This window comes from Bos grunniens, chromosome 4 (genome assembly GCF_055505025.1).
Source record: "Bos grunniens cultivar Pamir isolate PY7600 chromosome 4, Bosgru_T2T1.0, whole genome shotgun sequence".
NCBI lineage: Eukaryota > Metazoa > Chordata > Mammalia > Artiodactyla > Bovidae > Bos > Bos grunniens.
The window spans coordinates 105707479-105732118 of record NC_141168.1 but is presented as its reverse complement, the minus strand read 5'-3'; the positions used below and the strand labels follow the sequence as shown (position 1 = coordinate 105732118).

Genomic DNA, 24640 nt, shown 5'->3' with positions numbered 1-24640 from the left:
ATAATAGTAGGCACTCTTAAACATTAATGTGCATATAGGTCAATCTGTCATGTATGTAAAAATGTATATTCCAGGCCCCTTCCATAAGAGATTCAGATTCAATAGATTTGATTTAAGGCCTAGAAATATTTTGAAAATGCCCCAAGTTATTCGTTTGGAGGAACACTACAATTGGAGCTTATTAAATACTCTAACAAAGCCTATTTTAGGCCAAATATCTGTCAGGGAAGATTTCAAAGAAAGGTGAGACTCCAAATAGCCAAAGCAATCTTGAGAAAGAAAAATGGAGCTGGAGAATCAACTGCCCTGACTTCAGACTATACTCCAAAACTACACTAATCAAGACAGTATGGTACTGGGACAAAAGCAGACACATAGATCAACGGAACAGAGTAGAAAGTCCAAAAATAAACCCATACAACTACGGTCAGTTAATCTACAACAGAGAAAAGAGTCTCTTCAATAAGTTGTGTTGGGAAAACTGGACAGCTACATGCAAAAGAATGATATTATAACATTATCTAATACCGTACACAAAAATCAACCTGAAATGGATTAAAGACCTAAATGTAAGACCAGATACTATAAAACTACTAGAGGAAAACATAGGCAGAACACTCAGTGACATAAACCACAACAATATTTTTTTTGGATCCATCTCCTAGAGTAATGGAAATAAAAGCAAAAATAAATAAATGGGACCTAATTAAGCTTAAAAGCTTTTGCACAACAAAGGAACTCATAAACAAAACAAAGAAAAACAACACAGAGAATGGGAGAAAATATCTGCAAGCCATGCAACCAATAAGAGATTAATTTCTAAAAAACAGCGCATACAGCTCAATGTCAAAAAACAAATAACCCAATCAAAAAAGGGCAGAACTGAATAGACATTTCTCCACAGATAGCCAAAAAGCCAGGCCTGGAGGTAGCAATGGTCCCATTGAGAAGGGACAATGAGGAGAGATTGTCCTGGGGTCATGCTAGGATGCACTGAGAAGACTGGAAGCGTTGATGTTCAGTGAATACTTGACATTTTCCCAAAGAAGACATAGAGATGACCAAGAGTCCTATAAAAACATTTCCAGCATCACTAATCATCAGGGAAGTGCAAATCAAAACCACAGTGAAATATCACCCCACACCCGTCAGAATGGCTATTATCAAAAAGATAGTAACAAATGTTGGCAAGAATGTGGGAAAAAGGGAACTCTTGTTAACTGTTGTTAGGAATGTAAATTGATGCAGTTGCTATGAAAAATGGTGTGGAGGTTCCTTAAAAAGTTAAAAATAGAACTACCATGTGGTCCAGCTATTTTATTCCTGGGTGTTTATCTGAATGGGCTTCCTAGGTGCTGCTAGTGGTAAAGAACTCACCTGCCAATGCAAGAGACACAAGAGTTGTGGGGTTTCATCCCTGCGTGGGGAAGATCCCCTGGAGGAGGGCATGGCAGCCCACTCCAGTATCCCTGCCTGAAAAATCCCAGGGACAGAGGAGCCTGGTGGGTCACAAAGAGTCGAACATGATTGAGCACGCACGCATATACTGCTATGAATACAGTGAAAGTTGCTGTCTTGTCCAAACTCTTTGCAACCGCATGGACTGTATCCTGCCAGGCTACTCTGTCCATGGGATTTTCCAGGCAAGAATACTGGAGTGGGCTGCCATGCCCTTCTCTAGGGGATCTTCCCAACCCAGGGATCGAACCTGGGTCTCAAACTTTGCAGGCGGATTTTTTACCATCTGAGCCACCAGGGAAGCCCAAGAATACTGGAGTGGATAGCCTAGCCCTTCTCCAGGGGATCTGCTCCAACCAGGAATCGAACCAGAGTCTCCTGCATTGCAGGCAGATTCTTTACCAGCTGAGATACCAGGGGAAATGGCTATGAACATAGGTAAGACTCAAAACACTTGTTTAAAGAATCAATTGACTTTATTACTCTATCAGTGAGTATGCCTCATGTGTCAGATACTATGCTAGGTACTTTGTATGTAACACCGCACTTGGTTTAATAAACCTAGTATAAGTTTGGCATTGTTATTCACACATTTCAGGAAAGGATATTGAAGTTTGAATATGCCTGTAATCACACAGCGACTAAAAAGCAGAGGCCAAAAACATGTAGAATTGGAAATCATCTGACTCAAAAGATGTACTCTTTCACTACTGGATAGAACAAGGAAATGAATGAGTGAATGAATGGGAAGTGTAAAGGTAAGTAACATTTTACCTGAAGAGTGAGATTTTAATTATGTATATATTGTAGTCTATGTATTCTAGAGGTGGAAGGAAGGTAGGCAAGGAACTCTTCTGTCTATCTCTGAGCTCTTTGGAAGAAAGTTTTGGTTTGCTTGGCAGGGGGTGCCGGAGCACGGGATGTGCAGTTAGAAGGTGTCCAGACTATGGTGGGGCCACTGGACATTCTATACCTGAACTGATAGGGATGGAGACCCAACTGTAGACACAACGGTATTGCCTGACAATATGAAAGAGGAAGAAAACAGTCTTTTGATGGAAGTTGGTTGTGGGTGAACAAATCACCCTGCGTGTGCCTGCTCAGTCCTTCAGTCATGTCCGACTCTTTGTGATCCCATGGACTGTAGCCCACCAGGATCCTCTGTCCATGGGATTCTCCAGGCAAGAATATTGGAGTGGGTGTTATGTCCTCCTCCAGGGGATCTTCCTAACACAGGGATGGAACCCGCCTCTCCTCTTCTGCATTGACAGACAGGTTCCCTACCACTAGCGCCACCTAGTGACTGGTAAAAAAGAAAATAGCAATATCCAGGTCCCCTGTCCAGATGATTTAGTCTGATTATACTGGTCTGGGGGTTGAGCCTTAAGATATTCTGAAACGTAATGTGCAGCCAGGCTTGAGGAATTCTGTCCCAAGGTTTCACTTTATTTCCTGGACAGTAGGATCTGGTGTCACTGATTTCACAGCTCTGCCGTCCACAGGTATCCTTCATGGTAAAAAAAAAAATCACCACTGAGGTTACTGGTTTCCTGATGTTAAATAAAAACAAGATGATTGTTCCCAGGGAATTGTTCTGTTTTTGTTAGATGGGAGTCATCTCTTTCTGAGCAAGTCCTGCATTCCAAGTGATTTTGCTTCTGGGACCAAATTATGCTGTCATTGGCATCAGCCTGACTTTGCAAAATTAATGAAAGCATAATTAAGCAAGTTTCCTTCATCTGTGCTGTTTGAAGGGTCCTTATAATTTTTTTTAATAATAAGGTAGTAAGATAAATTAAGAAAATGATTGTTTAAACTACAAGTTAGGCTTTTCAATTAAACTCAAATTACATCTCTAATGAAGTGGATCATTAGTGATAATTTCAAATCGTAGAGCTAGATTTCAGTGACAAAGCATGGACTAGGTCTAAAATCTGACTTTGAAGTGTTAGATGGATAACTTTGGAGAAGACATGTAAGGATGAAGCATGAATAAATTTCCCTATTTATAAGGTGAGGATAATAATCTATCAGTTGGGTAGTGATATGGAGGGGAGGCTGATTTGTGGTATTTTCCAATTTCTGACCTGTCAGTACTCCCATCATGTCAGATCTCAAGTTACCAAGAGGACTGGCTCACAAGTTTCCTGAAAATTTAACAATGACCTCTTGTGCATACCACCAAGACAGTATGGTGATAAAATGAGGTAGTCTGTAAATCATGGAACTAGAGGTCACTCCTGATTTGCTCAGTATGTAGAGTGTTTCTTAACTCTGAAATTTTCAAAAATTGAGTATTGAAGGTAGAATTGCTAGCCATATGAAAATCAAGATATTTTACTCATGGCAAAAAAAAGGGAACTATTGTTTTGTTAATCTGAGCCTGAAATAGGTTTACAGTCTTCCAAGCTGGATTAGTCCTAAATTCACTCAGTCTTCCATCAGGAGTCCTGGAAAAATCTATGCTTCCATATTTGAGAATTGTTAGATCTCTGCGGAGATTTGATCACATGTATTTATTTTGATCACATGAGCATATTTTGAGTTCTCAGGACTATGGTATATACTGCGGACTATGCCAGTAACTTCCTTAAAAGGCAAGATTTGCATGAGTGAGAGTCTTACAGTGTCTTTAACATCTTTGTACTTTTCTTCTCAATGACTATGTCTCCGTTCTTGGTATTCAGTGCCTCTCCTTGCCTATTACCTACTTTCAACCCAGCCACCCATTTAGGGGCCTTTTTTTCCCCCACTAAGGGAAACCACTAGAAAAATAATGGTCGAATCTCAGACAAGAGGATGGAGGTGGAATAGCTTTGAAGGAAGCCAGATAATTGCCAGAAAGAGAGGTGGAGTGGTAGCTATAAATTATCTTGACTTTAGCACGTTGGTGCCAACAGAGGGCGTCAGTGAAGGTCCGTCAAAGCTCTCCCTATCAAAGCATCCAAGCCCCTCCCTATTTCCTGAGTCCTGGATAAGGGGAGGCAGAGCTAACCATCACCTGTGCTTTCTCCCTTGGGCAGGCCTCTTGCTCTGGGCTTATTCCCACAACTTTTGCCATACATGCTGATTAAACCCAGCCTCTTGCCAAGGCCTGAAGAGCCTGCATGATCTAGACCCTGCCTGCTTCTCCAATAATGAAGCCAACTGACATTTATCGAGTGCTCACTGCGAGCTAGGCATTGCTCTGCATGCCGACTAGAATTCAGTCGTTAACAAGCCTGTGCGGTACTAATCCCACTTTCCAGATGAGGAAACCAAGGCCTTAGTGTGAATCCCTTGTCTGAGGTCACACAGGTGCAAAGTGTCAGGGGGGTGGGATTTAAACAGAGGTGGTCTGATGGAATCTTCTTTCTTAGAGGACATGCTGTAAGGTCAGTTGGAGTTCTGAGCATGGCCAAACAGGCCATCTAAAGGGGGTGAGGCGTGTAGAACTCTCTTGGGAAGCAGTACCAGGGAAAGGCCAGGAGATGGGCAGTGGTGGCCCTTGTCTGTCGCAGTATGGATGGTATGTTACAACATGTGGTTGTCTGTCTCCCCATTGCCATCCATCTTAAAATTAACTTTTTAATTGATACATATATACATATACAAAACAGCTTGAGCACGGAGCTTGACACACTTTCACAAGGGGAGTGGACCCATGTAAGACCACCCAGATAAAAATTGGATAATCACCAGTACCCCAAAAGCCCCCTTACACCCTTTCTCATTTATTCACACTATCCTCCTCAAAGGCAACCACCATCCTGAATTTTTTTTTAATTTATGGATTAGCTTGTTCTATATTTCAATTTTATGTAGAAGGGATCATGTATACTCTTTTTTTGTTTGACTTATGTTTCTCAGTCTCTTATTTCTTAGAGTCATCCATGCTGTTTAATACAGCAATGACTCACCTTGTTCCCATTGCTGTGTAATACTCCATACTTAAACATTTTATCATGATTTACTTATCTGCTCTGTGGCTGATGGGCTGTTTCTAGCTTTTGGCTACTATGACTTGTGCGTCTGTTAACACTTCTGTACATGTCTTTTGCTTGCACATTCATTGTACATGACATGTCCCGTACACGTCATGTATATAAAACTATGCATTCTGTTGGGTATATTCAGAGGAGTTGGAATTTCCGGGTCATAGGTTATGCATATGCCCACTTCAGTGAAAAGTGAAAGTCGCTTAGTCTTGTCTGACTCTTTGCGACCCCATGGACTATACAGTCCATGGAATTCTTCAGGCCAGAATACTGGAGTGGGTAACCTTTCCCTTCTCCAGGGGATCTTCCCAACCCAACCAGGGATCGAACCCAGGTCTCCTGCATTGTAGGTGGACTCTTTACCAGCTGAGCCACAAGGGAAGTAAGCCTATGCCCACTTCAGTAGATGATACCAAACAATTTCCTAAAGTTCCAGACCAAGTGACACTCCTACCAGCACAACGGGAGTGCTCTGGTCAGTGCACAGTGGTGCTCTCATTTTTCATTCTGATGGGTGCATTTTGGTATTTCATGGCGGTTTTAATTTGCAGTCCCCTCAGGATTAATGATGTTGAGTTCCATTGTTTACTGGTACTTGACACGTCCACTTTTGTGAAGTTACTGTTGAAGCTTTTTGCTCATTTTTAATTGGATTGTCTTTTTTTCTTTTGAAAAAAAGAAAAATTGGAAGAAATTGAAAAAAGAAAACATTAGATTGTCTTGCAAATGTATCTCATGAATGTATTTTGCAAGGATTTAAAAAAATCTAGATATAATTAGCCAAATATCTATTTTCATATCCGAAGCTGTGAAAGTGTTAGTCACTTAGTCATGTATGACTCTTTGCAACCCCATGGACTGTAGCCTGTCAGGCTCTTCTGTCCGTGGAATTCTCCAGGCAAGAATACTGGAGTGGGTAGCCATTCCCTTCTCCAGATCCAAAGCTAAGAATACTATTTAATACTTTGTTAATTGTTAAAAAAAAAAAAAAACTTATCATTTAGCAGTCTGGGCCCAGACCTTGCCTCTTTCATACATAAGACATTTCTGTACTCAATGATGACAAGATAGTTTTCTAGGAAAGATCTTGCTTATCCTTTCTCTTCCCCCTCCGTTCCCCTCCCTTCATCTCTGTCTCTTCCTATGCCATTCCCTCCTTCTCTTCCTTATTTTATTCCCACTCTTTCTTTTTTCTCACCTTTACACTGAGTTTCTTTTAGAGAGTTTGGTCTCATTCCATAGTCCCCAGCCTGTTTTCTGAGTATGCTGTGTAAACAGCCGTGACTCAGTTTATGTAAATAGCCATATTAGAATTATAGGATAATGTTCCTTTCTGAGTACATATTCCATCAGAGTCACTTAAAATTCCTTTGAGAGAGAAAGAGAAGATTCTCAAACACACAGAATTTCAAACAAATCATGGAATTCAAAGAGAATATGTCTAAAATACAGCGTAACAAGTGATGCTGTCCTTCCTGTGCATGTGAGCTTGCTAAAGCACCCATGATACATAAACATTTGAGCTGCAGGAAAGACAGGTGCCTTCCTTATGAAAGCATCCCCTGGATTACAAAGGGATCCACTATAACTCACACAATGCTCTTTTGTGTCTATGTTCTTTTTGCTCATTCTGTTTCATCTTTTTAAAAAACTTATTCAAGTATAGTTGATTTACAGTGTTTTGTTCATTTCTACTGTACAGCAAAGTACTTCAGTTATACCTGTTTTTATATATTATTTTTCATATTCTTTTCCATTATGATTTACTACCGGGTCTTGAATATATAGTTCCCCATGCATACAGTAGGGCCTTATTGCTTATCCATTCTGTAGATAATAGTTTGCATCTATGCTTCATCTTTTTACATAGCAAGCTCTCCAATAATGCTTAAGACATAATTTTATGTGCAGAAAATGATTTATACATAAACCTATGTCAAAATATCCTATCACATAGGATCTATGTGTAGAAAAAGAACACTTATCGGACATCCCTGGGAGGGAGTCCCTTTCAGTGCTCTCTCTGTTGTTTTGATGGATTTCCATAGATCACACCCAACTCTGGAGCCATACAATGTTGGCCACATGGTAGAAAGTGGCCAAGGAGTTCATGAAATTCTACTGTCCCTTCCAAGATCAATTTCCATGTCTTTTTGCTGCTAAATTTCAATTTAATGCCAGAAAAGAACCAGCCACATTTGAAATGAAAGCTACAACCTAAAGCTCAATCTGTTCAAAGAAATGTCCTGAAGTAAAAGGCATTGAAGGCGTCTCCATGGTTGTAAACCTCTGATCGAGAATACAGAAGGAATACAAAGCCACTTGGATTACTGAATGCCAGGGAGAATACATGAATTATTTGGTGAGTTATGCTCTCAAGGGCATCAGAGAAATGGCCTGGTAGGTGGAGGAGATCTGGAGCCATGAAATGATTACTTTCAGTTCAGTTCAGTCTCTCAGTCGTGTTCAACTCTGCAACCGCATGGACTGCAGCATGCCAGGCTTCCCTGTCTATCACCAACTCCCAGAGCTTACTCAAACTCATGTCCATTGAATCGGTGATGCCATCTAACCATGATTACTTTAAGATGGAAGAAATAACAGGATACTTGCAGGATGACTGGAATGATCCAGTAGAGAGAGAAAGTTGATGATACAGAAGAGAGAGGAGAGAATTACTGGAGTACATCCTGCTGAAGTGCATGAGGAGATGAGAGCCTGTGCACAGGGGAGGGGCTGACCTTACATGTGCTTCAGACATGTTGAAGCAATGAAATACTTAGCCGGGGGGGTGGGGGGGGTGGGGACTTATTTTCACTTTTATAGTTAGTATTACACAGGACACATATGGTATAGCAATCAAAAGCAGAGAACTTGGTAACTAAGAGACCCTCTGATGTCTTGGGGACATTACTTTGACGCTGACCCAGTTTATGTATCTGTAAAGTGGACATAATAGTGACGGGGCTTAGGAACAGCCTAGCAAAGTGCCTGGCTCAAGACAGGGCACCTGGATAGTAATTTCTGTTGTTCGTACTGCCTCTGACTTGGAGCAGCAGCCCTGGGTCCCCAGATCCAGATCCGGAGTCAGCACTGCATGAAGCCCACGTGCATCCTGAGAGGAGCCCAGGATCGCTTCCTTCTTCAGCATCTGCTGCAAACATGCAGGGCACAGGTCCTTTGCTCTAGCCTCACAGCCCTGAGCTACCCTGGAGATCTGAAGGAGAGGCTCAGGAGAGTGATTTCCTTTCTTGGGAGCCTTCCCTAGAATACAGCAGATGGTGGGATTGAGGGGAACTGCCAGAGAGCAGGAATGGGAGCATAGCAAGGTGGCTTCCCCAGCACGAGCTGGATAAACAGCTGCTCCCACTTCCCAGGGAAGCTGAAAGCCTGGGGTGATGTAAACCTCAATGTGAATTAACAACATTTATAGAGATGGGCTGGTTTTTAGTTTCTCAGTAAATTGAATAAATATTTACAATTTGCCAAAATGTATCTCCCAGGCTGTCACTCAAGATTTCTCATCAATGGCTGCTAGAGACTTTATTTTGACAGATTGTGCAGTTACATCCAAAACATGAAATTAGCTGTGATTAATACTTCACAGTTGGTAATTTCGGCTGTTTTGGGAGCAATTTTAGGGAAAAACAAGTTATGGTAGCTCTGAATCCATGTTCAGCAATTTTATTAAGTATAAGGTTCATATTCTGGAAAAATATTCATGAGAGAAGGGAACCCGGTAGAATAATTAGAGAGAAGAGAAAATTTTGGGCTTTCTTAATTAAAAAACAAAACAAAACAGTATATGCTGGAGTCACTCAGAATAAAACGACTTCATTAAATTTCCATGACAACATCCGAAGGGCTGAAGTCCAGTGATATAATTAAGAGCGTGTTACACTTAGATTGTCAGCTACAATCATATCAGATTTACCATTTCTAATTTTTGTATCAATCTTAGTGCCTGCCAGTAAATGACAGTGTCCCTCAATTCAGTAATGTGAATAGTGCCTTGTAAATTACAGACAATAAATAATATCTCATTTATTAAGTTTTATGGCTTTAATTTACCAGAGGGCTCATCTTCAGTCAGTATCTTCACAGAGTTAAGGTCATAAATTACACAATATTTTTTAAACTAATTAAACAGTTTTTGAATTTGACTTGTAAATTTTTTTGTTATTCACTTTTAGATTTATTATTATTATTATCATAATGACATGAAAAGAAAATGTCTAAAGATAACCTTCAAGGTTGAAGGTTTTTCACTCATTCCTAAATCTTACCTGTTTTGATACTTGCCACAATATCAAGGGTTGGCCAATTCTTGAAGGGTCAAAGAAATAGCCACAGACTAGGAGTGTGGCCCAGAAGTAGGAAATGGCAACCTACTCCAGTATTCCTGCCTGGAAAATTCTACGGATAGAGCAGCCTGACAGGTTACAGTCCATGGGGGTCACAAAGAGCCAGATACAACTGAGCAACTGGCCATACACACACATAGGAGTGTGGCATCGCTGATGGGCTTCTTAAGTCCCCCAAAATCTAGTTCCTGAACTGCCTTCAATACCATACCAAGAGGTGGCATGACATGAGTCAGATCCCCTTCCAGACTCAATGGACAGACATGGTTGACAATGATGTGACAGACAAGGGCTTAATTTCCAAAATATACAGACAGCACATGCAACTCAATATCAAAAAAACAGTCCAATCAAACAATGGGCAGAAGACATAACAGACAGTTCTCCAAAGAAGACATACAGATGGCAATAGGCACATGAAAAGTTGCTCCTTACTGCTAATTATTAGAGAAATCCAAATCAAAACTACAATGAGTTACAACTTCACACCAGTCAGAATAACCATCATCAAAAAGTCTACAAAAAATAAATGCTGTTGGTGGAAATGTAAATTGGTGCAGTCACTATGGAGAATAGTATAGAGGTCGCTATGGCATTGTAACATGTATAATATCATATAAGAAATGAATTGCCAGTCCAGGTTCGATGCAGAATACAGGATGCTTGGGGCTGGTGCACTGGGATGACCCAAAGGGATGGTATGGGGAGGGAGGTGGGAGGGGGGTTCAGGATTGGGAACACGTGTACACCCGTGGCAGATTCATGTTGATGTATGACAAAACCAATACAATATTGTAAAGTAATTAGCCTACAATTAAAATAAATAAATTTAAATAAAAAAAGAAACAAACCAAAAATAGAGTTACCAGAGGATCCAGCAATCCCATTCCTGGGCATATATGCATAGAAAATATGAAAACTTTAGTTAAAAAAGTTATTTGCATTGTTTGCAGTAGCACTGTTTACAACAGTTAAGACATGGAAGCAACCTGAATGTCAACCAACAGATGACAAAAGAAGATGTGGTTCAGTTCAGTTCAATTCAGTCGCTCAGTTGTGTCCAACTCTTTGCGACCCCATGGACTGCAGCACACCAGACCTCCCTGTCCATCACCAACTCCCAGAGCTCAAACTCATGTCCGTTGAGCCGGTGATGCCATCCAACCATCTCATCTTCTGTCATCCCCTTCTCCTCTTGCCTTCAATCTTTCCCAGCATCAAGGTCTTTTCAAGTGAGTCAGTTCTTCACATTAGGTGGCCAAAGTATTGGAGTTTCTGCTTCAACATCAGTTCTTCCAATGAATATTCAGGACTGATTTCCTTTAGGATGGACTGGTTGAACCTCCTTGCAGTTCAAGGGACTCTCAAGAGTCTTCTCCAACACCACAGTTCAAAAGCATCAATTCGTCAGTGCTCAGCTTTATAGTCCAAATCTCACATCCATACATGACTATTGGAAAAACCATAGCTTTAACTAGACGGACCTTTGTTGGCAAAGTAATATCTCTGCTTTTTAATATGCTGTCTAGGCTGGTCATAACTTTTCTCCCAAGGAGCAAGCATCTTTTAATATCATGGCTGCAGTCACCATCTGGAGTGATTTTGGAGCCCAAAGAAATACAGCCTGCCATTGTTTTCACTGTTTCCCTATCTATTTGCCATGAATAACCTCCGCATATCTGAGATTATTGATATTTCTCCTAGGAATCTTGATTCCAGCTTGTGCTTCATTCAGCTCGGCATTTCTCATGATGTACTCTGCATATAAGTTAAATAAGCAGGGTGACAATATACAGCCTTAACATACTCCTTTCCTGATTTGGAACCAGTCTATTGTTCCATGTCCAATTCTAGCTGTTGCCTCTTGACCTGTATATAGATTTCTCAGGAGGCAGGTAAGGTGGTCTGGTATTCCCATCTCTTTAAGAATTTTTCACAGTTTGTTGTGATCCACACCGTCAAAGGCTTTGGCATAGTCAGTAAAGCAGAAATCAATGTTTTTCTGGAACTCTCTTGCTTTTTCTATGATCCAATGAATGTTGGCAATTTGATCTCTGGTTCCTCTGCCTTTTGTAAATCCAGGTTGAACATCTGGAAGTTCTTGGTTCATAGACTATTGAAGCCTGGCTTGGAGAATTTTGAGCATTACTTTGCTAGCATGTGAGATGAGTGCAACTGTGCAGTAGTTTGAACATTCTTTGGCATTGCCTTTCTTTGGGATTGGAATGAAAACTGACCTTTTCCAGTCCCGTGCCCACTGCTGTGTATCCCAAATGTGCTGGCATATTGAGTGCAGCACTTTTCCAGCATCATCTTTTAGGATTTGAAATAGCCCAACTGGAATTCCATCACCTCCCCTAGTTTTGTTCATACTGATGCTTCCTAAGGTCCATTTGACTTCGCATTCCAGGATGTCTGGCTCTAGGTGAGTGATCACACCATCATGGTTATCTGGGTCATAAAGATCTTTTTTTGTATAGTATTTATGTGTATTCTTGCCACCCTTCTTAATATCTTCTGCTTCTGTCAGGTCCATACCATTTCTGTCCTTTACTGTGTCCATCTTTGCATGAAATGTTCCCTTGGTATCTCTAATTTTCTTGAAGAGATCTCTAGTCTTTCCCATTCTGTTGTTTTCTTCTATTCCTTTGCATTGACCACTTAGGAAGGCTTTCTTATGTCTCCTTGCTATTCTTTGGAACTCTGCATTCAGATGGATATATCTTTACTTTTCTCCTTTGCCTCTCACTTCTCTTCTTTTCTCAGCTATTTGCAAGGCCTCATGAGACAACCATTTTGCTTTTTTGCATTTCTTTTTCTTGGGGATGGTCTTGATCACCACTTCCTGTACAATGTCACGAACCTCCACCCTCTTCAGGCCCTCTGTTAGATCTATCAGATCTAATCCCTTGAATCTATTTGTCACTTCCACTGTATAATCATAAGGAATTTGAAACAGGTCATACCTGAGTGGTCTAGTGGTTTTCCCTACTTTTTTCAATGTAAGTCTGAATTTTGCAATAAGAAGTTCATGATCTGAGCCACAGTCAACTCCCGGTCTTGTTTTTGCTGACTGTACAGAGCTTCTCCAATTTTGGCTGAATCTCTCCCTTTCCCTGAATATCCCAAATCAGCAGAGCAGCAAGAACCATTTGGCAGGAGGTTTGGAAAACAGACGTTTCCATGATGGCCCTGTGGATAAAGAATTCACCTGCAGTTCAGGAAACACAGGATATGTGGGTTTGATCCCTGGGTTGGCAAGATCCCCTGGAGAACGAACTGACAATCCACTCCAGTATTCTTGCCTGAAAAATCCCACAGACAGGAGGCTGGCAGGCTACAATCCAAAGGGTCACAAAGAGTCAGATACAACTAAGTGCTTTTGGAAAGCAGAAGTGAAGCAGCAGCCACTGTTTTTGTGCAGGAAGGTTGGTGTAGGGGCAGCTGCTCTCTCATTTCATGAGCATTGCTGCTCTCCCACAGGTATGGCTTGTCTAGCTTGGAGGCAGCTGCCGAGCTTGCATCTTCCTTTAGCTTCTCTGAATGCTGGGTGGATTACGTGTAGCTCTACAATGAAGGGTGCCAGCTTCTACTGTGAGGCTCTTGTGTCATGCAAGTTGGAAGCAATGAGAGACCAGAGTCGGTCCACACAGTCCTGGTGGGTTCCAGCTCACCTTCACTTTTTCAGTCTTCCTCCTGCTCTCTCCTCCTTCCCACCCATCTTCCCTTCCCTGCTGACTTGAGGCTGTACCATCAGGCACAAAGCCTTACACACATGGTTTAACCAGTTCACACACTGCATCAGTTGGGGTCTGTGGTCATGAATATCTTACTCCCTGTTACATCTAATGGTTCTGTTTCTATAATTGAATGCTGACTGATGATGCACTGTGTTAGAGGAAGATTAGTTTACTTTGTTCCATACTCAATTTGAGCGGCCTGTGAGGCAGCCAAATAGGGGTATCAAATAGGGAGCAGGATATTCATGTCTGGGGATCAAAGAAAACTGTAAATTCAGGAATCATACAGATAATAATGGAGGTTGTAGTAAAATAAAATATGTATCTGCCCTTTTCTCTGGTTCCTAGCACAAAGCTTCAAAAGCCCTTGGGATTTCTTTTGTGCTAGGAGTGTTGGGAAGATTCCCTGGAGGATGGCATGGCAACACATTCCAGTATTCTTGCCTGGAGAGTCCCACGGACAGAGAAGCCAGGTGGGCTACAGACCATGGGGTCAGAGAGTTGGACGCGACTGAGTGACTAAGCACAGTACACAGCACGGGAATGTCTTTCTTATGTTAACAAGGTGACTCCTGGTGGGCCCCTGGATAGTTTCAGGAGCGGGGCTGGTCATCAGAAATACCTGCATGTGATACATGGAGACAACCTAAATGTCCATCAACAGAGGAATGGATAAAGAAGAGGTGGCACACGTATATGATGGAACATTACTCAGCCATTGAAAAGGAACAAGATTGGTTCATTTGTAGAGATGTGGATGGACCTAGAGACTGTCATACAGAGGGAAGTAAGTTAAAAAGAGAAAAACAAATATTGTATATCAATGCATATATGTGGACTGAAAAAATTGGTATAGACTATCTTTTTACAAAGCAGAAACAGAGACACAGATGTAGAGAAAAATGTATGGATACTAAGGAAGAAGGGAGGTGTGTGGGATAAATTGGGAGACTGGGATTGACATATATACATGATTGAGACTATGTGTAAAGTAAGTAACTGATGAGAACCTACTGTGTAACACAGGGAACCCTACTCGGTGCTCTGTGATGCCCGACATGGGAAAGAAATCCCAAAACAAGGGCATATACGTATATGTATGGCTGATTCACTTTGTTGTACAGTAGAAACCAAACCAACATTGTAAAGCAACTGTAGTCCAATAAACATTTAAAAAAATAATGTGATCTTTGGGCCAGCTTGGCCTCCAGGGAAGAGAAGAGGGCTGGAGATATTCAGTCACGTAGCCAGTGGTTTGATCAATCAAATCAACATAAAGAAAACTAATGGAAATGTCAGTTAAAAACTCTGGACACGAAGACTTGGTGGAAGTTCCTGGTTAGTGAACACATGGATGTGCTGGGAGGGTGACATGTCCTTGATCTCCATAGGGAGAGGGCATGGAAGCTCTGCATTCAGAACCCTTCCAGAACCTCCTCTATGTGTATCCTTTATTATCAAACTAATCCCCAGGATAGTGCTTCCTTGAGTTCTAAGAGTTGTTTTAGCAAATTGTCAACCTGAGGGGTGCCATGGGAACCCTCAAATAGGCAGTTAAGTTGGTCAAAAGTGGGGGTGGTCTGGGGGTTCTTGGAACTTGTGGCTGCCATCTGAAGTTAGGGCAGTCTCATGGAGGACTCTGTCCTTAAACTCGTGAAGTCTTATAGCTGATTCATGTTGTTGTATAGCAGAAATCAATACAACATTGTAAAGCAATTATCCTCCAATTAAAAATAAATTAAAAAACCATGTGAAGTCTGACACTGACTCAGGCTAGTGCCAGAAATGAACTGCGGTAAATTCTGGTTGAGGTGTAAATGGAACAGAAGCCATGGAAATGGCTTGAGAAAAGGAAGACTTTAAACCCAAAGGAATCTACAGCCTTCTCTATGAAAGGTCACGGACCTCATTTGTTGACTCTGATGCTCACCGGGAAGGGGCCGAGGTAGGAAGACAGGTACGTGGGCAGGGGTTGGTCCTGCCGCGTTGATGGACTTTGCGCAGCCCGTGGGCCTTTGTGTTAGAACACAAACATTGTTGTTTTTTTTTTTTTTTCCTGTTGAGGCAACTTATTTCTATTCTTGAAGATGCATAAGCTACAGGTTATTTACTTTTTGTTTTGTTCCTTCAGCATCTAGTTTGCTCCTGGCATCAACAGCCTGCCCTTTTCCTTTTGTTGGGGTGGTGGATGACAAAACAGTTACTGGGGGCTGTGAATTGTATTACTGAACTTCTGCCTCCCAGAACACTTTTCTGAGCAAATGTGGAATGCGTTTTCTCAGACAGCAAATCACTCCAAGTCCATAGTGAAGTTATTTGGGGCTTGCATTCAGCCTTCAATCTGAGGAAGTCATCTATGAATAATTTAGGATCTTGGAATGTTACTTGAGAGTGAAGACTCTGGGCTACTAATTAGCTACTCAAGTTAAGAAGCTTTTGGTGTTTCATTCTTGCTGTTTTCATAAAAGTATAATCATGGAAGATGATTTCTCTGAGGAATAAGCACCTTTAGCCATATTTTATGCTTTTGCATGTGGGCTTTTGCATGTAGGCAGCTGAGAGGCAAGAGGTACTGAGAAGTGGACTTGATTACAAAATGGACAGTTTAGAGAAGGAATGCCTATGTGTGGGCTGTTTCACGTTCTGAAAGATTTTGCTGTTAGAAAAGAAACTAACCCCTGAGGTTAAAGGCCCATCACATGGATATGTCCTGATCTCTTACTTGTCCATATGAACCCCCGGGAGACCTGAAGAGCGGGGCTGAGTCCTGCCTGCCTCACAGGTAGATGCCCTCTGTCCTGCTCTCTCTACCTGGTTACTTGAGTGTCTTGAGACAAATTCTGGCTGGCAGCAGGGAAAAGTGGGTCCTAGCTCATCACTGGCTCTGTACCAACAGAAAGTCACTGAGACCGTAAGGGTTAATTCTGAACTGGATCTGCTTCTGTGACTTTAGCCTTTATCTCAATGCTTCTGTTATTGTGCATGTGTACTAAGTCGCTTCAGTCATGCCTGATCTTTTGCAACCCTATGGACCACAGCCCACCAGGCTCCTCTGTCTATGGGATTTCCCAGGGAAGAATACTGGAATGGGCTGCCATTTCCTTCTCCAGGGAATCTTCCCGACACAGAATCGAACTCAGGCCTCTTATGTTTCCCGCATTGCCAGGTGGGTTCTTTATCACTGAGCGCACCCCTAACGACCTGTCTCAGGGAGATAACCCGAGCCTGCCCACCTGTAGGAGACTGGGAGGAAGTGAAACTCACACATCCCCCTGCCTGAGGCTCGCGTTCTGGGAGATATTTGCAAGAATTAAATGGTCTTTTTACTTTGTTTCCTTACTTCCCCGTTTCTGATCCATAAAAGAACCTGCCATCTAGGTCTGACAAAATGGCTGTTTTGGAGATGCTAGTCTGACATCTTCTCAGTCAGCTGGCTTTCTGAATAAAGTCATATTCTTTGCCTCAACATCTTGTCTCTCACATTTATTGGTCTATCATGTGGCGAGCAGAGCAAGCTTGGACTCAGTCATATCACTACTGCAGACACGTATTCATTCACAGTCCTCTAAACTTGACCTTGCCATTTGCACAACAGGCTTCAGGTTCCTCTGGATTTTGGATATGGGTGGGGAGTTAGGAAGTGGTCTCCAGATATATCTGGATTCAAACCCAGGCTGTTACTTACTAGTTGTGTGATTCTAGCAGCTCACACAACTTCTGTAAACATGGAGCTCTTCTCTGTAGAAGTAGATAAAAATGACCTCCTAGGTTTGTTGTGATGAAGGAGGAAACAGACAGAACAGGCTCCATCTTGAAAGTAGGACTCCATCTTGGGCTGGACTGTGGACTTTCAGCTATATGCCCAGTATCTATGGAAACCACATACCAACTGGAAAACCAGGCCCCGGAAGGAAGAGCCCCAGGGCTCATACCTATACTCTCCACTGTCTAAAAGAATACCCTAATTATCTGTGTAACCGAATAGAATCACACATTCTATTATTCTTTTTGGGGTATCACCACAACCCTACTGATAATTGTCCATGTTAACTACCTAGGCTTTATTTTTTGGGGCTCCAAAATCACTGCTGAAGGTGATTGCAGTAATGAAATTAAAAGACGCTTACTCCTTGGAAGGAAAGTCATGGCCAACCTAGACAGCATATTAAAAAGCCGAGACATTACTTTGCCAACAAAGGTCCATCTAGTCAAGGCTATGGTTTTTCCAGTGGTCATGTATGGATGTGAGAGTTGGACTGTGAAGAAGGCTGAGTGCCTAAGAACTGATGCTTTTGAACTGTGGTGTTGGAGAAGACTCTTGAGAGTCCCTTGGACTGCAAAGAGATCCAACCAGTCCATCATAAAGGAGACCAGCCCTGGGATTTCTTTGGAAGGACTGATGCTGAAGCTGAAACTCCAATATTTTGGCCACCTGATGCAAAGAGCTGACTCATTTGAAAAGACCCTGATGGTGGGAAAGATTGAGGGCAGGAGGATAAGGGGACAACAGAGGATGAGATGGCTGGATGGCATCATCAACTCAATGGAGATGAGCTTGGGTAACTCCGGGTGTTGGTGATGGACAGGGAGGCCTGGCATGCTGCAGTCCATGGGGTTGCAAAGAGTCAGACACGACTGAGCAACTGAACTAAACTGAACTACCTAGGCTTATTGTGATCCACATAGTCAAAGGCTTTGGCATAGTCAATAAAGCAAAATAGATGTTTTTCTGGAACTCTCTTGCTTTATCCATGATCCAGCAGATGTTGCTAATTTGATCTCTGGTTCCTCGGCTTTTTCTAAAACCAGCTTGAACATCTGGAAGTTCACTGTTCACATTTGCTGAAGCCTGGCTTGGAGAATTTTGAGCATTACTTTACTAGCGTGTGACATGATTGCAATTGTGCAGTAGTTTGAGCATTCTTTGGCATTGCCTTTCTTTGGGATTGGAATGAAGTCCTGTAGCCACTGATGAGTTTTCCAAATTTGCTGGCATATTGAGTGCAGCACTTTCACAGCATCATCTTTCAGGATTTGAAATAGCTCCACTAGCTTTGTTCGTAGTGATGCTTTCTAAAGCCCACTTGACTTCGCATTCCAGGATGTCTGGCTCTAGGTCAGTGATCACACCATTGTGATTATCTGGGTTGTGAAGATCTTTTTTGTACAGTTCTTCTGTGTATTCTTGCCACCTTTTCTTAATATCTTCTGCTTCTGTTAGGTCCATACCACTTCTGTCCTTTATCGAGCCCATCTTTGCATGAAATGTTCCCTTGGTATCTCTAATTTTCTTGAAGAGATCTCTAGTCTTTCCCATTCTGTTGTTTTCCTCTATTTCTTTGCATTGATCACTGAGGAAGGCTTTCTTATCTCTCCTTGCTATTCTTCGGAACTCTGCATTCAAACGGGAATATCTTACCTTTTTGAAATCCTTTGCTTTTCACTTCTCTTCTTTTCACAGCTATTAGTAAGGCTTCCTCAGACAGCCATTTTTCTCCTTTGCATTTCTTTTCCATGAGGATGGTCTTGATCCCTGTCTCCTGTACAATGTCATGAACCTCCATCCAGAGTTCATGAGGCACTCTGTCTATCAGATCTAATCCCTTAAATCTATTTCTCACTTCCACTGTATAATCATAAGGGATTTGATTTAGGCCATACTGGAATGGTCTAGTGGTTTTCCATACTTTCTTCAATTTAAGTCTGAATTTGGCAATAAGGAGTTCATGATCTGAGCCACAGTCAGCTCCTGGTCTTGTTTTTGCTGACTGTATAGAGCTTCTCCGTCTTTGGCTGCAGAGAATATAATCAATCTGATTTCAGTGTTGATCATCTGGTGATATCCATGTGTAGAGTCTTCTCTTGTGTTGGTGGAAGAAGGTGTTTCCCATGACCAGTGCATTCTCTAGGCAAAACTCTTATTAGCCTTTGCCCTGCTTCATTCCATATTCCAAGGCCAAATTTGCTTGTTATTCCAGGTGTTTCTTGACTTCCTACTTTTGCATTCCCGTCCCATATAATGAGAAGGACATCTTTTTTGGGTGTTAGTTCTAAGAGGTCTTGTAAGTCTTCATAGAACCATTCAACTTCAGCTTCTTCAGCGTTACTGGTTGGGGCATAGGCTTGGATCACCGTGATACTGAATGATTTGCCTTGGAAATGAACAGAGATCATTCTGTCATTTTTGAGACTGCATCCAAGTACTGCATTTCAGACTCTCTTGTTGACCGTGATGGCTACTCCATTTCTTGTAAGGGATTCCTGCCCACAGTAGTAGATATAATGGTCATCTGAGTTAAATTCACCCATTTGTCCATTTTAGTCCATCCAGAAAAACATCTATTTCTGCTTTATTGACTATGCCAAAGTCATATTGACTGTGTGGATCACAATAAACTGTGGAAAATTCTGAAAGACATGGGAATACCAGACCACCTGACCTGCCTCCTGAGAAACCTGTATGCAGGTCAGGAAGCAACAGTTAGAACTGGACATGGAACAACAGACTGGTTCCAAATAGGAAAAGGAGTATGTCAAGGCTGTATATTGTCACCCTGTTTATTTAACTTATATGCAGAGTACATCATGAGAAATGGTGGGCTGGAAGAAGCACAAGCTGGAATCAAGATTTCCGGGATAAATATCAATAACCTCAGACATGCAGATGACACCACCCTTATGGTAGAAAGTGAAGAGGAACTGAAAAGCCTCTTGATTAAAGTGGAGAGTGAAAAAGTTGGCTTAAAGCTCAACATTCAGAAAACTAAGATCATGGCATCTGGTCCCATCACTTCATGGGAAATAGATGGGGAAACAGTGGAAACAGTGTCAACCTTTATTTTGGGGGGCTCCAAAAATATCTGCAGATGTTGACTGCAGCCATGAAATTAAAAGACGCTTACTCCTTGGGAAGGAAAGTTATGAACAATCTAGACAGCATATTCAAAAGCAGAGACATTACTTTGCCAACAAAAGTCCAGCTAGTCAAGGCTATGGTTTTTCCAGTGGTCATGTGTGGATGTTAGAGTTGGACTGTGAAGAAGGCTGAGCGCCAAAGTATTGATGCTTTTGAACTGTGGTGTTGGAAAAGACTCTTGAGAGACCCTTGGACTGCAAGGAGATCCAACCAGTCCATCCTAAAGGAGACCAGTCCTGGGTGTTCATTGGAAGGACTGATGCTGAGGCTAAAACTCCAATACTTTCGCCACCTCATGCGAAGAGTTGACTCATTGGAAAAGACCCTGATGCTGGGAGGGATTTGGGCAGGAGGAGAAGGGGATGACAGGATGAGATGGCTGGATGTCATCACTGAGTTCATGCACATGAGTCTGGGTGAACTCCGGGAGTTGGTGATGGACAGGGAGGCCTGGTGTGCTGCGATTCATGGGGTCACAAAGAGTCAGACACGACTGAGTGACTGAACTGATTCAGTTAGGTTCACCTAGGCTTAAGGCATATGAATCATGGGTTAACTTTTATTGTATCTTTCTTTTCCTTTGCTGAGACTAGTTTCAGGGAATTTAGGGAGGTAGTTTGGGCATGTACAGTTAGGGTGTATAAGGTTTTTCACAAAAACTGGTCTGGGTCCTTGGCTAAGAGGAGACTCTGCCTTGGGCCCACTGGTGTAATAAACTGCACTCCACTATCTGCATTGTCCTTCTGAATGAGTTTGTTTCCCAGAACGCGTGGCTACAACAGTGAGATTTAATTACAATAACATACATAAAACTCTCAGTACAGGGCCTGACATATACTAAGTACTGGTAAACAGTAGCTTATAGCATTATTATTTATATCACATTTATCACCAGTCAACAGTTTTACCCAGAAGGCCACATGGTTCATGAAGAAGATAATTTATAGAGTGCAGTTAAATTGCTTATAGTGTGCTTCTGAGGAAAAGAAGGATTGAGTTGCCTTTTTTCTGTTTCATGGTGGCCAAAGACTTGTTTCTAACCAGACATTGGAACAGGCACTGTGTAGATATCAATTGATGTTTTTAGCAAGGCTAGACCTCTCCCAGAAAAATCTCCCCGAGTATACAGCTCAATGTGTATACTGATGCCAGTTTTAAAGACAAAGAATTTTTTTCCTTTAAGTATCCTAGCATTATAAATTAGAAATAAGCCTCAATACTCTTTTTTTCTTAGTCTCCATGGAGGCACTTTTGGTCTCAAAGAGCCAACTCATTTCGGAAGACTCAAGCCAGAATTCCTAAGGCAATAAAAGGAGAGAAATCTGCAAACAGAGACTGAATCATGGCAGCCTGGGGAGACCAGCCCTGGGGCTGGGCAGGAGTCACCACAGTTGTCTGCGCTTCTGTCCCCTCCCACCCATGCAGCTTGGCTCCTGTCCTTTCCTCTACTTCTGCACTTTCCTTTTGACCTAGTCTTTCTTATTTCCCCCAATTTGAATTCCCAAAGGGAAAACCCAGTTGGTCTATTGATCATTATCCCTATCAGGAATGCTTCTCATGGCCAGACATAGAACTAAGAAGGATGAGCCCCGGATTTTCTGACTCAGCCTGGGATTGTGTTTGAGTCGATGACAGAAACCACTCGTCTCATTTAGTCGTGGAAGAAAGAACCTTAAATGGCTAGAGACACTCTAAGGCCTAGGTGTTCTGTGTTCTCAAACAGCTACCTTTTCCATGTCCTTTAAAGTTAGGGGAAAAGTCTGTAGTCGATCTATGAATCAACCACACTAAAGACACTCAGAATATAAACACTGGCCAAATTAGAGTGAAGATTTTTTTGCCAGATTTATATCTTTTCTTGGTCTTGTCACCATAAATGAATGCTGACTAGTTTATCTGCAAGAAATTTCTGAGGGACTCTAGTTTAACTACAAAGATTTATTGTTATATAGTCCTTAATCTTGAGTCTACAATATTGTTTACTTACTGGATATGGAAAATAAGTCACTCTTCATGTGTTTGTTGTTATGCAATTAAATTCACTGACCTTCTAGTAGTTAACCCTTTGATTATTGCTTTGCTGATTATGTAACTATTCATTCAGTTAGCAAAAAAAAACCTCTTCGGGTTCTCTTCTGAGTTGGGCAAGGGGGAGGGGAACAAACATTTTCTTCTTTGGTACAATTATAAATAAACGGCATGTTAAATTGAGCAGTTTTGAGCCACTTCCACTGACCCATCCTGACCCAATTAATCAGCCTTTTTGGTCAGGATCTTTGCAAAAGTCTTCTATCTGATCTCTAATCTTTTGCCTTTGACTTCCTGTGGCTTATGTTCAATACAACAACCAGAGAGGTGCTGTTAAAACAAGTGTGTCTCATTGGTTCATTAACTTCTCATGTGTCTCAGAACAAATCCTGAATCCTGACATAGTCAGTGTGGCCCTGGCCCCTCACCTCACTCACCTCCTCTTCCAGCTGGCTCTTAGATGGTTAAGATGCATATTATAGAATGGTTTCAATAAGTCAGACATTGCATCTTGCCATACACAGAAAGGCTCTAAAATCATTAACTTGAAAGTCTGCTTTTTGGGATTACTAATAATTTTTTGATGTTTGGCTAGATGGTTTTTTCCTTTTTCCCAGCAAATCCCCCTATATTTCCTGGCTCCTCCCTATGTCTTTGGAACAGTCCCTCAGAGATTTCTGAGAGACTGTTATCCTGGCTATATTTCTCAGTAAACAGTAAGGTGCCCGAACAAAACATAATTCTCAACTTTAAAGTGTTAGTCACTCAGTCATGTCCAACTGTTTGTGACCCTATGGACTGTAGTCCACCAGGCTCCTCTGTCCATGGGGTTCTCCAGGCAAGAACACTGGAGTGGGTTGCCATTTCCTTCTCCAGGGGATCTTCCCAACCCAGGGATTGAACCCAGATCTCCTGCATTGCAGGCAGATTCTTTACCATCTGAGCCATTAGGGAAGCAAATTCTCAACTTTTAGGTTTTGCAATTTTTTTCATTGACAATAGCTGTTGTCACCAACAGTATATACATATTTTGCTTGTTTACTTTGTCATCATCTGTTTCCCCTCATTCGATGGAAATGCCATTACAGCAGGGATATTTTCCTCACCAGTCCCTTCACTGTACTGCTGAATTTCTATCATCTAGGACAATTTCTGACACAAGCCAGCTCTCAATAAAGATATTTAATGAATAGAAAAATAAATGAAAAAAAAACAGTACAAATCTGATCTTTTTCCTTAATAGAGATTCCTGGGTTTCCTACTGTTTGGTTGATCTTATGCTGGGTGCCTCGCAAGGTCTGTGGTAGGTCTGTGATAGGACAGTTTACCTAACAAGGAATGTGGCAGTACCAGAATGCATCCAAGTTAATCCACACATATTTACATTGCAGTTAAGTCATTTAACTCAAAGTTGTGGGAAAATCAAACTTCTCAGAGAGATATATAATGTTGGCATTTTCCTGAATGCAGGTGCATCCAGAGATCCCCAGGGAGATGAAATTAGGTGCATGCTTTTGGTCTTAACAGCTGACCATGACTGGTCACAACTGGACCACCAAGACAGGAGCTGAGTCAACGCAGACTCATTCCTACCTGCTAGAAAACAGCTCGAGGCACTTATGATTCCAAGTCTGGGGCAGAAACTTGCTGGCAGATCCAAGAGTTTCCAAAGAGGAATACTTTGAGGGAGTACAAGAAGACCTCCTGCTTGAAACATACTTCTACCACCTCAACTTCCACAGCATCCAGAATTCTATCATTAGGAATCTATCCCCATTAGACTTGGAGATTTTCTTGTTCTAATAAAGATGCTCTTGTGCCCAGAGCAGACAATATTTAGGGGAAATCAGATCTGATCAGATCAGATCAGTCGCTTGGTTGTGTCTGACTCTTTGCGACCCCATGAATCGCAGCACGCCAGGCCTCCCTGTCCATCACCAACTCCCGGAGTTCACTCAGACTCACGTCCATCGAGTCAGTGATGCCATCCAGCCATCTCATCCTCTGTCGTTCCCTTCTCCTCCTGCCCCCAATCCCTCCCAGCATCAGAGTCTTTTCCAATGAGTCAACTCTTCGCATGAGGTGGCCAGAGTACTGGAGTTTCAGCTTTAGCATCATTCCTTCCAAAGAAATCCCAGGGCTGATCTCCTTCAGAAT

General features: G+C 41.9%; 1 long non-coding RNA gene across 2 annotated transcripts in view; it reads right to left on the bottom strand.

The window, feature by feature from the left end:
* Window positions 1-1958: 1958 nt before the first annotated feature.
* LOC147374627 (uncharacterized) overlaps window positions 1959-24640 on the bottom strand; it is a 181861-nt gene continuing 159179 nt past the window's right edge. Inside the window, exons 3-5 of one of the 2 annotated variants that reach the window (XR_015162985.1) lie at window positions 6634-6803; window positions 5890-6100; window positions 1959-2965 (exon numbers count right to left, since the gene is read on the bottom strand). This is a non-coding gene — a long non-coding RNA (uncharacterized LOC147374627). The remainder of the gene's footprint in view (window positions 2966-5889; window positions 6101-6633; window positions 6804-24640) is intronic. The other variant, XR_015162989.1, reaches the window with a different exon arrangement.